Source organism: Puma concolor, chromosome A3, assembly GCF_028749965.1.
Source record: "Puma concolor isolate L17-30 chromosome A3, mPumCon1.1.hap2, whole genome shotgun sequence".
Lineage (NCBI taxonomy): Eukaryota > Metazoa > Chordata > Mammalia > Carnivora > Felidae > Puma > Puma concolor.
In genome coordinates, this window is record NC_141669.1 from 11,220,655 (window position 1) to 11,235,855 (window position 15,201).

The window sequence follows — 15,201 nt, forward strand, 5'->3', positions numbered from 1 at the left end:
CATTGGCTAAGTTGAGTCTCGTCCTATGAGACTAGGGCCTGGACCTGGGACTTCTGCGGTTTCACCAAACCAAATTTCACCAAAGCAAATAGCAAGCAGCAAGCCCTCCCAACAGCCAGTCTTACTCTGCCATCACATCTGTCCTTGCTAATGCCTTTCTTTCCGATTTCCCCACAGAGCATTAAAATATCCATCCTTGGGATTCAGTCCAACTGTTTCATAACAAATTGCAATTATAAACTCCTACATTGTGTCACAATAGCATCAATTCAATCATGATTTTCTTGCCAAGTAAGCTCTCCTGAATATAACTATGATTGTTTTTCTACAGAAACCACTCCATCTGGGATGCACAGACTCAGAGAGAGCAGTGCATCTCCAAATCTGACAGATTCCAAGACAACTCACTTGAAATTTTGTTGTCACTGGTTTTTTTAAGTGCCAGTCCTTCCCAGGATTCTGAGAAATGTTCTGGTTTTGTCATTTTAAATCTGTTCTTTCTCTACAAATAGGACCTATTGGTTTGTGATTGACAAGTCTTAGAAAATACAAAAGAAAACTTAGGCTGACTAATGCATTTTTAATATTTACGGGGCACAGACCATATGTGTGTGTTTGGTCTACTGCCTAGTGCTCGTTGGAGCTCAGAATATGAAATAATAAACAGCCACTCGAAAAGCCTCTCATTAGCACAGGGCAGGGTATACACTTTTCCCAGAATACCTTGCAAGTAGTTAGCTCCCAATATCACCCTGTATGTAGCAGATGTGGATGTGCTACATAAAGCTGAAGAAAAAAAAAAAAACCCAAGATTTATAAATAGCGATATAATCAAGGTAAAGAGCAAAAGTCAAAACCCCGAAACGTCTTGTACATGTTGACTTTCTCTCTTGCCACCTCCCTCCGGTCATCTTCTTCCAGTGCCGAAGCTGGTTTTCTTCCAAACTGGGGAAAAGGAAGGCTTGTGAGCAGTTCAGCAAATATTCCAGCGTCACTGCTGAGAGCACACAACTAGTTGTGCCATCACCCACTGGCTTCACTGTTAGGGGCTGTCAGCACACTCTGTCCGAGGTGCACACACACCTCTGAACCAGAAACTTCCACCCTACCATTCACTCCACAGAGAATCATCTGCAGAGAATCTTTGTTGTTACCCATCAGCATGGAGTCGTCAAGGAAAATGGCCATCCTCAGGAAAAGTAAGAGATAATAAAGCTTCCTTGGAGGGAGTTTCGCAAAAGCACAGCCACATTTCAAAGCCAAACTACCTGGGATGAAGGCAAAGCCGCAGCTGCACCTCCCTAGTGATGGGACCCAGGAAGAGGCAGACACATCTGTTAGCTCCAGTTTGCTTTCTATATTAAACCTGCCAGAGTCCTCAGACGGCAGTCGTTAAGCACTGCTGAAGCTGTCATTCCACTAGGTAATTAAGTTACCTAGGATGTTCCACACCATACTTTGTTGGGGGAAATATTAGATTGTGGCAGGAGTGTTTCAAATTTTTTTTTCCCATGGAGTTCACATTGAATATTTCATGTCTGAATTCTTAAATTTCTATTTGGGTCATAACTGGTACTTTTATGGCATTTCACAGCTTCTAAATTGCTTCCCTATGCATTCTCTTTTAAATTTGGTCACTAATCCAGAAGAAGGGACTGTGACATAAACGCGGAAATAAAGGCTCATTGCCATTAAGTACAATTTCTCTGTGATTACTCAGAAAGGGGAGAAGTGAGACTTAAATCCTGGACCTGTGATTCCAAATGTTATTCTCTTCAAATCTTGAAACATATAAATTTTAAGCAAATAGAACACACAGCTCTGGAATGGGCGCTCCCAGACTCTGTGTTAGGCCTTGCATTCTGTCCCCAAGATTCACCTGAAAATACCTAATTTGGACCTTGGCAGTTTTTACGGCTTACTGAGGTCTGTATGTTATATAAGGCATGTACATATTATATAAACACATGCATATACTCATACTTGTGGGTGTGCATGTGTATGTGCACTAAACTATTGGACTTTTTTATTTGCTCAAACAAAACTGTAATAGACTCTCTTCTCAGACAAGTTGGGAATATGGATGGTACTTGGGAATGAAGGTGGGGTATGTTTGGCTCTAAGAACTAGGAGACATGGAAGAGACCAGGTCCAGTGAACTGCTACTCAAACAGACCTTATTCAATGATGTTGGCACATGTAAAGAAAGAATATGCCATTGTAAATGAATGGTGAGCACAGAAAGAGGAATTGAGTAAAGAAAACTGCCATAACCCTGGGTGGGGAGGGATTGATCACTAAAGGACTCTTCCTTGGAGGGAAGTGTGAGCAGAAATGCTTCATTAAGCAAGTAACCGTGGGGGACCTTTTATGGTATCTGAGTACACAGGTGAGCAAGGCTCGAGATTACTCTCCTGGAGCTCACAGTAAGTGAAGGCAACAACAAACAGACCATATGGTGCAGTTGGTAAGTAAGTCTGCAACAGAGGAATGCACAAAAGACTGTGGGAAGGGGCGCCTGGGTGGCGCAGTCGGTTAAGCGTCCGACTTCAGCCAGGTCACGATCTCGCGGTCCGTGAGTTCGAGCCCCGCGTCAGGCTCCGGGCTGATGGCTCAGAGCCTGGAGCCTGTTTCCGATTCTGTGTCTCCCTCTCTCTCTGCCCCTCCCCCGTTCATGCTCTGTCTCTCTCTGTCCCAAAAATAAATAAACGTTTGAAAAAAAAAAAATTAAAAAAAAAAAAAAAAGACTGTGGGAAGCCAGAAAGGGACAGCAATTCCACTGGGGCATTCCAAGGATGTAAGGGGGAAACTAGGAGTCAGAGGTTCACTAGATGAAGTTCACCAGCCCATAGTGGGGAAGGGGAGGAAATGAAGTGGTCTCAGCATTTTAGGCTTACATTTAGGAATATGATCAGAAGGCACTCAGGAAGACCCTCCCGCCATAGTACCCAGGGTGCCTAGAGGCGGGTGAGATTCGATGATTTGCAGTTGGCCTGCAGGCAAGCGCTGAAGGGCTTGAAGTAATCAGGCTGGGCTGGAGATGGAGGAAACAAGCGACACGGAACTACTCGTGTAGTCTGCTGCCCAGTCCAGAGGCCCCCTACTTCTGCGCTCCTACTTCCACAATCAGACCACACCCACAGGGGTCAAACTGAGCCCACATGGGGCCTCACTACCTCCCACCCTTGGACATAATGACTGGTCCCAGGAATGAGCACGTGAGTAAACCTGGACCAATCAGCAGGCCTTTCAGCTATGAGCAAGAGGCAAAAAACCCTTTCACCAAGCAAGACCCCAAACATCTGGCAGTCCTTTCTCCCAACGAGAAGTAGCCTGTCTCCACTAAGTGAGAATAAAAGTGACACAGGAAAAGCTAGAGAGTAGAGAATGGAACAAACTTTGTGGCTTCAGGGTGTATAACTCCAGATATTTGTAAGGCCATCTCAGCCTTGAAAGTGCTTTGTGGGCCAGTTATCCCCTCCTTTTCTGCTCAGGTTTCTTTGCTTTGGTGTTAGTTGTTTGGAACTTTCCAAGGTTCTTAAGTAGAACAGTGGGAATGAGAGGAAGACGGGCAGAATTGGGAGCTCGAAAGAAATGGAATTATGGGACCAGGAAACAAAACATAGGTGCATCGAGTCTTAATGTGGACTAGATTTAGGAGTTGGCAAACTTTTTCTATAATACAAGATAGTAAATATTTTAGGCTTTGCACACCATATGGTCTTTCTTACAATTTCTCAGTTTTGCTGCTGCAACATGAAAGCAGCTGGAGACATATGTAAATAAATTGGCATGGCTGTGTTCCAATAAAACTTTATTTACAAAAACGGGTGGCAGGTCAGATTTACCCTGAGAACCATAACTTTCCATCCCTGGCCTATACAGATCACCTTCTTTTGCTTTAATTCGAGGCTCATCAAACCCACTTTTGTTGCCAGTTCCATCTCCCAGATTACACTGATATTAGATGAAGGGGTAAGCTGGGTTGAGGAAACGGGCATCATCTTATTGGAAAAGGACATCTCTGATTGTCTCTTTAAAAACTGGTATTTTTTTTAAAAAAAATATTTATTTATTTTGAGAGAGAGAGAGAGCGTGCACGAGCTGTGGGGTGGAGTTGGGAGGGGGAGACAGAGAGAGGTGGGGAGAGAGAATCCCAAGCACGCTGTGCACCAGCAGCAGAGCTCCTAGCCATTCACGGAACTCACGAATAGTGAGATCATGCCCTGAGCTGAAATCAAGAGCTGGACCCTTAACTGATTAAGCCAGCCAGGCCCCCCATGGCATCCGTTTTGTACACTACTCTCTAGGTACGTCTGTCAGTGTTTGACCCCGAGCATGAGCTATCTGTGAGTGTACCAAGGAGGTCTAGGTTCTAGCCCTCAAAGCTGGGGCATCAGAAGCCTCGTGGTATCAAATCCACTGAAACAATGACCCCCAGCAAGGCTGCCTGCCTTCTCTTCCCACTAACCCCTTGGCCACAAACATGACCACCTCCCCTCTTGCAAACTTTGTCAGTAATTGTGTAATAGAAACAGCACCCTCGGTGACTCTGTAGGAAGTGCAGCATGGGAAAGTGGCCTGATCCCCTATTTCCAACTGAAGTTGAATTTACCCCCTGCCTACTCATTCTTATAGTTTCTATTCCATCTTAATACTTTTTGCCTTCTGTTCGCTCTGTTTCAAACTGCTAAAAAGGTACCAGATGCTAGATTTTTCACTTTGGGCACATCTCTTAGTTTCCCTTAATGCCATTGTGCTCATCCGCAAATAGAGGAACTAAACTCCTTACACAGGGTCGCTCAGCTGCTTAAATTAGATAATAAATATGAGAATGTCCATCACAGTGTCTGGCCTGCAGTGGGTGCTCCGTGCACGCAATGTGGTCCCGGAGGGCAGAAAAGGTCCTGGGTTAGTTACACAGACTCCACGGCCCTTGATCATCTGTCCCAACCCACAGAGAGTGGCTCAAAAAATTATTCACTCAAGTGGTTGCTTCTTCTGCCTGTGTGGCCTGGAACCTGCTGGAACAGGATTGATCCAATACCCTGCATGCCTCTGAAGAAGAGAATCTAGGGGAAACCAGGCATGGGTGTTTTGTAAATAACTTTAGTAACAGATGGGTGGAGTTAGATATTTTGTCAACATAGAAATCACTTTTCCAAAGTGAGTTTCCCCATCTAAGGATAGTGCCCTTAATTTCTACAATCAAAAATACCTGCCATATGTTAAAATCTTTTGCAGCAGCTCTCAAGTGAAAACTAGAAACTCTCCAGAATCCTTTGCTATGTACAGGCGATTGGAATTAAGGCAGTGAGGAGACTTGCGTTCTCGCACCCAGGCCTGGCTCTCAGGGGGGTCAGCAGGGCACTCTCTACTCTGGGCCTCGTGTCCTTGGTTGGGAGCAAAGAGAGTGAGTCAGTGATTTCTAACACTGTCTGCCTACTTGATCACAGGCTAAAATATGCATAAAGATGAGGCTGAAGAACAGAACACCTTTCAGAGAAAGACTTAGAATGGTACCTCAGCAGTGGAGCAGGGGGTGGTGGATGTGTGGATTCAGGGGAGGTAGGCTTCAGAAGCGTGTGAAGTTTGGGTGGACAGTGAACCTCCAATGAATACAGCTCGGATGCCCTGTCAGTGATCATGTGATATGTGGTCTTCAGAGCCACACGGATCTGGGTTCAAATCCCAGTCTGGCCATTTATTCGCTATGTGAACTTCAGCAATGTATTTACTCTCTGAGTCTCAGTAAACTCATCTCAAAATGGGCATAGTATAAAGCTTGCTTCCCAAGATTTTTGTGAGAATCACTGGGTTCTGAATGATTCCCCAATACTCCATGACAGGCATTCAACAAATGGCAATGGACCTGAATTCCAGCCCCTCTGAATCATTCCTTCCCCAAAGAAGGAGGTTCCCCTACTTCCCAGCCTTTGCTCAAGTGCTCACATATGGAATGTCATCACTGTCCTTTGTAGCTCATAGAAATCCTACTTCTCCAAGAAATAGCTTCAAGATGGGGCACCTGGGTGGCTCAGTCGGTTGGGCATCTGACTTCGGCTCAGGTCATGATCTCACAGTTTGTGAGTTCGAGCCCTGTGTCAGGGTCTGTGCTGACAGCTCAGAGCCTGGAGCCTGCTTCAGATTCTGTCTCCCTCCCTCTCTGCCCCTCCCCTGCTTACGCTTTCTCTCTCTCTCTCTCTCTCTAAAATTAACATTAAATTAAAAAAAAAGAAATAGCTTCAAGAAATATTTCTTCAATCTCAGTTGTCACTTCACTCACCCTTCAGTTATACCGTCATTCTCTATCTACTGTATCAGAACCCATGCTCATTAACTGGAAGGCTCAGGGGGAGTTCTGGCTTTTAAGAGTGCTCAGTCTGATGGGAAATAGGAATATGTGGTCCCCTATAAATGCCACAAAGCAAAGACCATGGCAGAAGACAATAGCATATACAGATCATCCTGGTGGAGTCCAGAGCAGAGAAAACTGCCCGGGCTGACCATGGACAGTGTCACTCCTTTCCCATAGCATCTTGTAAGCTGCCTTTAGCACTTACCTGCTTGCTGTGATTGATTGTGCATTTGACTCACTCACTCACAGATATGGCAACTCCTGGCATTTGCCCTCTGTTCCTGGGTGCCCCAGCATAAAGCCTGAATGTGAGTGTGAGATGGTGAAGGGCATTCTATCCTAAGTAATCAAGATGTCACTGGTGCTTGGCTGCAGCCAGCTTCTAGGTCCACATCAAAGCTGTCATGCTTGAGTTAGCAATAATATTTAGCAAAATGATCCAACATCAATGACAAGAAGAAAACATACCCTTTTTTGTTTCAAATGGCAAATCATTGAGTTCTGTTATATATTTTTTTTCATCATTAAGGAAGGAGATTGACCTAAATTCCAGCTTCCAGTTGGGATGATTTCACGCCACATTTGGCATGGGCAACAACAAAGCCATATGCCCGTGCAGGCATGTGCCTGATGTCAATAACAGCTACTCAGAATGACGCCTTTTACAAACACGTCATAGCAAAAGTTCGAGGAGACTTCAAGCTGGTAACACTTCTATGAAGTTTCTCTGGGACCGACTAAAGAGATAACCACAAATGTTTTCAGCCATGGGGCACCTGGGTGGCTCAGTCAATTAAGCATCTGACTTCGGCTCAGGTCACGATCTCATGGTTTGTGAGTTCGAGCCCCGCATCGGGCTCTGTGCTGACAGCTCAGAGCCTGGAGCCTGCCTCCGATTCTGCATCTCCCTCTCTCTCTGCCCCTCCCCTGCTCACACTCTGTCTGTCTCTCAAAAATAAACAAACATTAAAAAAATTAAAAAAATAAAAATGTCTTCAGCCATTATCATCAGGCACACTATCACAGGTATAATGGTTCACAACTTACAGACTATTTTCACACACACTTTTTCATCACAAGTGATGGGAATGTTATTCTCTCCATTTCATAGAAAGTGACACATACACAAGTCAGGTGACGGTACAAGGTCACGAAGGTCCACATCCCAAGCTCTTTCTGCCAACCAGGACACCCCTCTTTGTACACAGGCACATCTAAGAAACCCCAGATTCTAGTGATATCCGATTCCCCCCATGCTACCATGTCACTAACTCTTCAGTGTACAAGTATCAATGTCCCTTCCAGCACAGCCCCTGACAAGCCATCAAGGAGAATGAGGGTGCTGAGATCCAAGGGAAATGACAGGTGCTCTCGAGATCCGGAACGCCTTACTGGAAGGGGGAAATGGACTTACTCTGTGTCATCCCAGAGGTCAGAATGAGAACCCAGGAATGAGTAACAGGTAGACAAGGCCAGGCTCCACCCAGAGAAGAACTCTCTTCTTCTCTGAAATGTACAACTCATCATTTTCAGAAGTGGTGAGCTCCCCACCGTGGAGGCACCCAGGCAGAGAATGGGAGATGTCTTCCTGGCAAGCTGTATCAGGGATTCAAGCATCAGCTGGGCCTGGACCAAATGACTCCTTTAAATCCATTCATGCAGTAAACTTCTGGGATCCTTTTGTTAAATCCTATTGGCTGCTGAGCATGCCTGCCTCTGCCTCCCCCGGCCTGCCAGTCAGAGGAGATGTCATCAAAAAGGATTCCCCTTATCTTGATGACACAGGTAGGCAGCAAGCCCATGCTCCCTTGTGCTTTCTCTCTTTCTTTCTCCCCCCACCCCCCCCCCCACACACACACAGGCACATACACACACCCCTCCTATCTCTCCCCCAACTAATTGAATGTTGGATGACAGGTACTAACAAACCCCATCACCCAAGTGTCATAGAACAGCTCACAAAACCATAGGCCATTTCTAAAAGAATGCAACCTCTGATCCACATAGAATTCCCCTGTGAGAATTTTTAAAAACTCATCTGTATACCTAATGTCAGCGTAACTTGCATTTTATCAGCTCAGTATATTTTATAACATAAATTGAATGTAATCTCTTCTATTGCTCTAACAAGGAAACTGATATTAATGATGCAATAATAGTTGTCCCTTTCCTAAAAGCCTGACATATATCAGGAACTATGCTTGAGACTTCACATATATTACCCCGATTTTCACCCTGCAAGTCATATGAGGACCTATCCATTTTATAGATGCTCACAGAGATTAAGTTTCCTGACCCAGTTGGTCTGACTTCAAAGATCATGCAATTCAAACTCCAAAAAGTATGAGATATTTCCATTGACAACACTGGCTGATGACAGAGCTGAGATTCAACCCTACATCTGCCTGACTCCCAAGTCGGTGTTATTTTCCCTTGCAACATGCTGTCACAAACATTCCTAAAGGTGCAAACAAAAGGTAAGCTTGGGTTCTAAGTTTTATATATATAAGGTAACTTTTATTTCAGAGCTGCCATTAGGAAAAACATGGTGGAGGGAGGAAATATGACCAAGGACTGAGGTTCCAATACCAGATCGCACGGTTATTTATTACAAATGCTGATTTTTTTTCCTCTTTCCATTATTTACTTGTTCAGGGAGCTAGAAACAGGAAAGCAGCCCTGGCGATTCAGCAGTTATTTAAATAGAACAGTATGGGGATTGTGCACTCAGTCCTCTGTAATTGGAAACCATTTCTACCATGCACCAATATTTCAAAAGCAATACAACCCAATTCTCTGACCCATGAATCAGGGTTTTCCCTTCTACCAGCATGAAAGATTGGGGCCAGGGAGCACTGGAAGCAAGATTTCTCTTAGGTACAGCTTTTACAGAAGAAAGCTGACAAAGGAGAATCTAGTTGACTGGAGTTTTAATTGAATATTAGAATAAATCAAATGCATGCCATTAGCTTTTCTCGGGCAGTGAGTACATGCTAGAAAACACACTCCATATTCTTCAAACTGAGTCACCTACTTCTTTGAACACGTGTAATGGTCCCTGTAACTCAGCGCCTTGAAACCAACTCTCTTAGCCATAATTATTTATGTTCAAGCAAGATATGTTGCTGGCAAAAGTCATACGTTTTCAAATTCATGATAATTCTCCCCTTATAAAAACATAATGATCTCAACTTCAGTATCCCTGACCATCAATCTCATCGGAAATCATGGCTTTGAAATTGACCAAACCTGACATTATTGTATGGCACTCAATGGGATACCACATCTCTTGGAACCTCTGTTATCTAATTTGAAAATGGTCATAAATGAGTACCACAATTGGCTCTTGAGAGATTAAAGGAGGCGATAAATATAAAGGGGCTAGCACAGTGTCTGACGGATACTCAGTAGGTACTCAGTAAATATCACTTCTTTCTCATTAAAGGTACAAGGAACATTTTGGGATTATGATATCGGTTCTCTCATCCACATGTAAATGGGAATGACTATTAACAGTGTATGCCTTTTTCTAACCTAGAGTAGGGCTTGCTTTCTCCTTTTTTCCTGTTCATCACCAGGACTGCCTTCCCATGCTGGGCACCTATAGTCCAGACCCTTTATATTTGTTATTTTATATAATCTGACCCTTACGCTAACCCAGTGAGATTGTCAATATTATCTCCTTTAAATTTTTTTAGGGTTATTTATTTTGAGAGAGAAGGCAAGCAAGGGAAGGGCAGAGAGAGGGCAAGAGAGGGAGAACCCCAAGCAGGCTCTGTACTGCCAGTGCAGAGCCCAATGTGGGGCTTGAATTCATGAACTATGAGATCATGACCTGATCTGAAATCCAAAATAGGACACTTAACCGATGGAGCCATCCAGGTGCCCCAATATTATCTCTTTCTAACAGGTGAAGAAGCCAAGGCTTCCAACAGATGGGTAGATTGTCTGAGGTCAAACAACTAGCAAACAAAAGAGCTGAGAAAGAAACCAGGTCTTTCTGGCTCTAAAGCCTATGCTTACTTCCTCTTTTTAAAAATCTTGACCGTAGGACAGTGGTTCCCAAATGGGAGTAATTTTATGGGGCGCCTGAGTGGCTTAATCAAGCATCTGACTTCGGCTCAGGTCATGATCTCGTGGTTTGAGAGTTCGAGCCCTGCATCAGGCTCTGTGCTGACAGCTCAGAGCCTGGAGCCTGCTTCTGATTCTTTGTCTGTCCCTCTCTCTGCCCCTTCCATGCTTGAGCTCTGCCTTTCTCTGCCTCTCAATAATGAATTGACATTAAAAAAAAAATTTTTAATGGGAGTAATTTTGTCCTCCTGGGGACATTCAACAATGTCTAGAGATAATTTTAATTTCTTCTGCTTCAGGATAAGGGGAGGTGATGCTATGGTCATCGAGTTTGTAGCCCAGAATACTTCCAAATATACTCCAATGTATGGGACAGCCCCGTATGACAAAGAATTATCTGGCCCAAAGTCTCATAGTGCTGCTGCTGAAAAATCCTGCTCTGGAATTTATCAAAATGTGTCTTATTTTAAAATAAGTGACTGTAATATATTTCTGAATTCAGACCTTCATTCCTTATTGATGTGCAGATACCAAAAGATCTTATTTTTCCAAGTCTCCTGCAAGGTACAAATCTCTCTACAGTGCGTGTTCCACGTTCATCCTGTCGGTTTCACTCATTTCCACAGCACAACATCTATTGTCTCATGGTTTCCATGGTAAAAGGTTTATCTGTTGTTGGCTTAGATTATTTTTTTGCTTGTTCACACCATTCAGAAAACATTTTTAAAAATGAAACTGCCAAGGTCAAATCTAATGTATTCTTCCCTCTTTTTCTGTTATTTATTATTTCCTACCTAAAATACATAGCACGCCATGGAATTCAAACAACGCACAGTATCTGTAAAGTGTGTACCAGCTCTAAGATATGAGGGAAGGGGTTATTTATAACATAAAAATGGTACAGCTGATAAGCTTTTTCAAGGTCTAGTTCACTCCCCACCTCCATTTGACAGAGAAGGAAACAGAATCTCAGGTCAGTTGTGATCTACCCAGAGTTAAACAGCAGATTGACATAGGACCAGTATAAGAGTACGGGTGTACTGACTTCTGGGCTGGTGCTTTCTTCATCATGCACTTGGGGTTTCATGTTATAAAATCCAATCAGTGCACACATGCTTGGGTATGCACACACACGGACAGGCACATGGGCACCCAGGCATACGTGCACCCACGCACGTACACACACACACACACACACACACACACACACACACACACTCTCTCTCTCTCTCTCTCTCTCTCTCTCTCTCTTAATTAGATTTTCCCTCCTATCCTTTTAGGAGACCTCAAATACTAAAGGCTATCGATATGTTAAGTGAAAACCTAAAATCATGAGTGAACTGCCCTCTACTCTACCGAAGAGATGAATAAGGGCTTTGGACAATCTCGAGTCCAAAATGAGAGCTTGACATACACAGACCAATTACACCAGACATCTGAAGCCCTAAATGGAGTTGCAGGCATTTATGAAGCCTGACATAACATGCAAAGAGTGACACTGGATTATTTTCCATCTCTCTTTCTCATTACATTCCCACACTGCCTCCAGGATTTCCTTGATGAAATATAAAAATGATACACTGATGCCTGACTCAAAAGACCTGAACTGCCTCCCATTTCCTAGATGAAAGCTAAGATCTTCAGCACTGCATACAAGATGATCTTACCTCCCTAGCCTCCTGGAGATACACATCCTGCTGTCACCCATTATGTCTAAGAGCTTTCCAGAGGATTCCCATGGGCCCTAGAACAAGTTCCTCCAAACCTCCCAGCTGGCCTCCTGGTCTAGTCTCCATGCTTCTTCCTCTGTAGCTGTTGACTCTTGGCCCAGCTGCACTGGCCTCCCTGACAGCCCAGCTGTACCACCAGGAGGGACAGGTTCTCCTTAACTTCCTGTAGTAGAACTCAGACACAATTATGTCAAGAAAACAAAGTGAAGACCCAAGGATCTAAGTAAAGAGAAAGAAGGATTTAGCAGCTGTAACTCTAAAGCCTAAACCCAACCTCAGGGTCCCCACCCATATCCCACCTAACTTCTTATCAAATCTACCCTTTCCCCACCATACTTTCTAGGCTATGAGTTTAGACCTCTACTAAATAAATGTCTTAGTCCATTTTAGATTGCTGTAACAGAATATCATAGACTGGCGACTTATAAACAATAGAAATCTATTTCTCACAGTTCTGAAGTCTAGGAAGTCCAAGATCAAGGTGTGTCAGATTCAGTGTCTGGTGAGGGTCCACTTCCTAGGCTGTCTTCTCACTGTGTCTTCAAATGGCACAAACGAGAGGGAATCCTCAGGTATTCCTTTAACAAGGGCATGATCCCATTCATGAGAGCTCCACCCTCATGGCCTAATTACCTCCCAAAGGCCCCACCTCCTAGTGCCATCACATTGGGGGTTAGGATTTCAACGTATGAATTTTGGGGGGACATGAACATTTAGTCTATACCAATAAGAAAACCTTCCTCTCCCTACTTCTGAGAGCCATAGCATTTCCTGCTCAAGAACAGCCAACAGTGGGATGATCCATTTCCTTCAGAGTAAGTCCTTGCCACAAAAGTGCAATCTGACCACACCACACCCCAAACAGGGAAATTACACTTGTCTGTGGTATATTTTCTAAAGTTTGGATTGTTCGGTCCCAGCAGCATGTCTCACTGGCCGAGCTCTGTCCAGGTCCCACAGTTGTCCTCCAGACTGAGAGGTGTGTGGCCTGAGCCTCCCATGCTCTGCAGGAAACAAGCCACCTATCCAAAGTCCTCCTTTCACAGATGAGGAAAATGAGGCCAAAACGGACTTGCTTCCAGGCACCCACGCAGGTCCACAGCAAGGCCAGGACTAGAACTCAGGTTGTCCCAAACATAGTCAAGTATTCTCTTTCTTTTAACATGTTCTTGAAATCTCAATGAGACATTTTAATTTTATATGAAAATGAATATACATATGAGTAGTCAGCAAGTGAACGGATATGAAAACCCTGGGAAGCACTGAACATATGGAAACCGAATCTGGGTCACAATACTCCTTGGAGACCCATCAGTCCTTGGCCACAAACATACAAACTGAATTGGGAAGGTAAATTTCATGGCAGGGGTACAATACACACTGTAACTGATTTAGAAGATGTATTTAGAGACCGTTAATAATGCATGTGAGATGCTGAATATGACTTTTCTCATTATAAATATTTAAGAGCACATAGGTTTTAATAGCACCAGATATTACACAGTGATGAGTTTGTATAAATGACGCTACCCACTGGTTACATGAAGCCCAAGGAAAGATATCATTTCCTATACCTGGAATGATCATAAGAGTGACATTCTGAAATAGAAAAATAAAGTCCATTTTGAAAGACCCCAGAGCTAAATAATTTTAATTCAAGGTGAACCTATCATCCCTTGCCACAAGAAGCTAGAGAGACTCAGTTTATGTTACGCAAATATAATTTTCCCATGTTATCTTGAGGGTTAGTTTCCCTCCTTGCCTTTTTAGTGGGGTTTTTATAGCAATAATCACATTGGACGTTTCTATCTTTGATTCTTTCAAAGTCAAGGAAAACTTTGAATCTTTTTAGATACAAATTCAGCTGCAGTTTTTGAAAGAAAAAAAAACAGAAGAATTCACAGCTACAGGAGTGCTAATTCGAACTAACTATAAAATTTGATTGAGTGGTCTGGTCAGTAAGTTGGAGCAAATGCTGGTCTCTCCTGGTGGAAACCAGCCATGACACTGTTCACATAAGCTCTTCTGCCAGGGACTGTCACTGAGATGGATGTCTAGTGATTAATCAGATTACAAGATAGTTGTACCTAGATCAATACGCAGCAATGATTTCCCTAGAAATAAGCCCCTCATTGTCAGTCCATGGGAAGAAACACAGCAAAGAGCCAGCCACAGAAGTCAAGCATGCAGACTTGGAATTCTAGAACCACAATGTCCCAGCTGAGTGACCTGGGCCAAGTCTCAGTTTTCCTGAACCTCAACTTTTATAGTTGTGAACTGGAGGCAGTAACACCTATACTCCTCTGTCAATGGGATTAGAATCAAGATACTCCCTACTGCCCACTGTCTGACATAGAGTAACCCCTGACACAGCTGAGCCAGAATCAGGGGTGGTAAATGATTGCTCTAAGAACCAGTGGAGTCGTCAGGAAGAAGGTTTATAACACATCATGCACTTTGGTATCGTGTACAAAGAAAAGGCTTAAATTTTTAATTAACCTGGAAATTAAGGTTTGTGTGACCAAGCTCCCTTCATTTTACTTTTTAAAATCCTCTTACCAGATGAGAAAAGTCTAAGGACCCCAAGGATCAAACCAGCTTGTCACATCCCAGATGTCAGGTCGCAGATCCCTAAAAACATGGGAGGTCACAAATCGCCTGTCCACAGACCATGCAGCCAAGGGTGCGCTCTGGAAAGAAGCGCTGTGTAGACAAGCCAAATACAAAGATGTAAGCACACCATCCGCATAGCTGGCCAGTCTGGGGGTGCCAGCTACCAGCCACACTGAAAGCAGAGAGACAGGACAGAAGTATCTGGACCGATTGCTAAACACGGAGAGCAGAGACGAGAAGCTTTGGGGATGTCACTTCAGTGCCTGCAACCTCCAGTATGGAGAGGCGAATGGCTGACCATCCTCACAAGACACAGACCAAAGAGATTTACTGGCTCTGGGCTTCCTTTCAATAGTTTCTCAAATAGAATGAACACGATGATTTTGTTATTTATGTTCTTTACTGCACCACCATTCTCACAGATGGGTG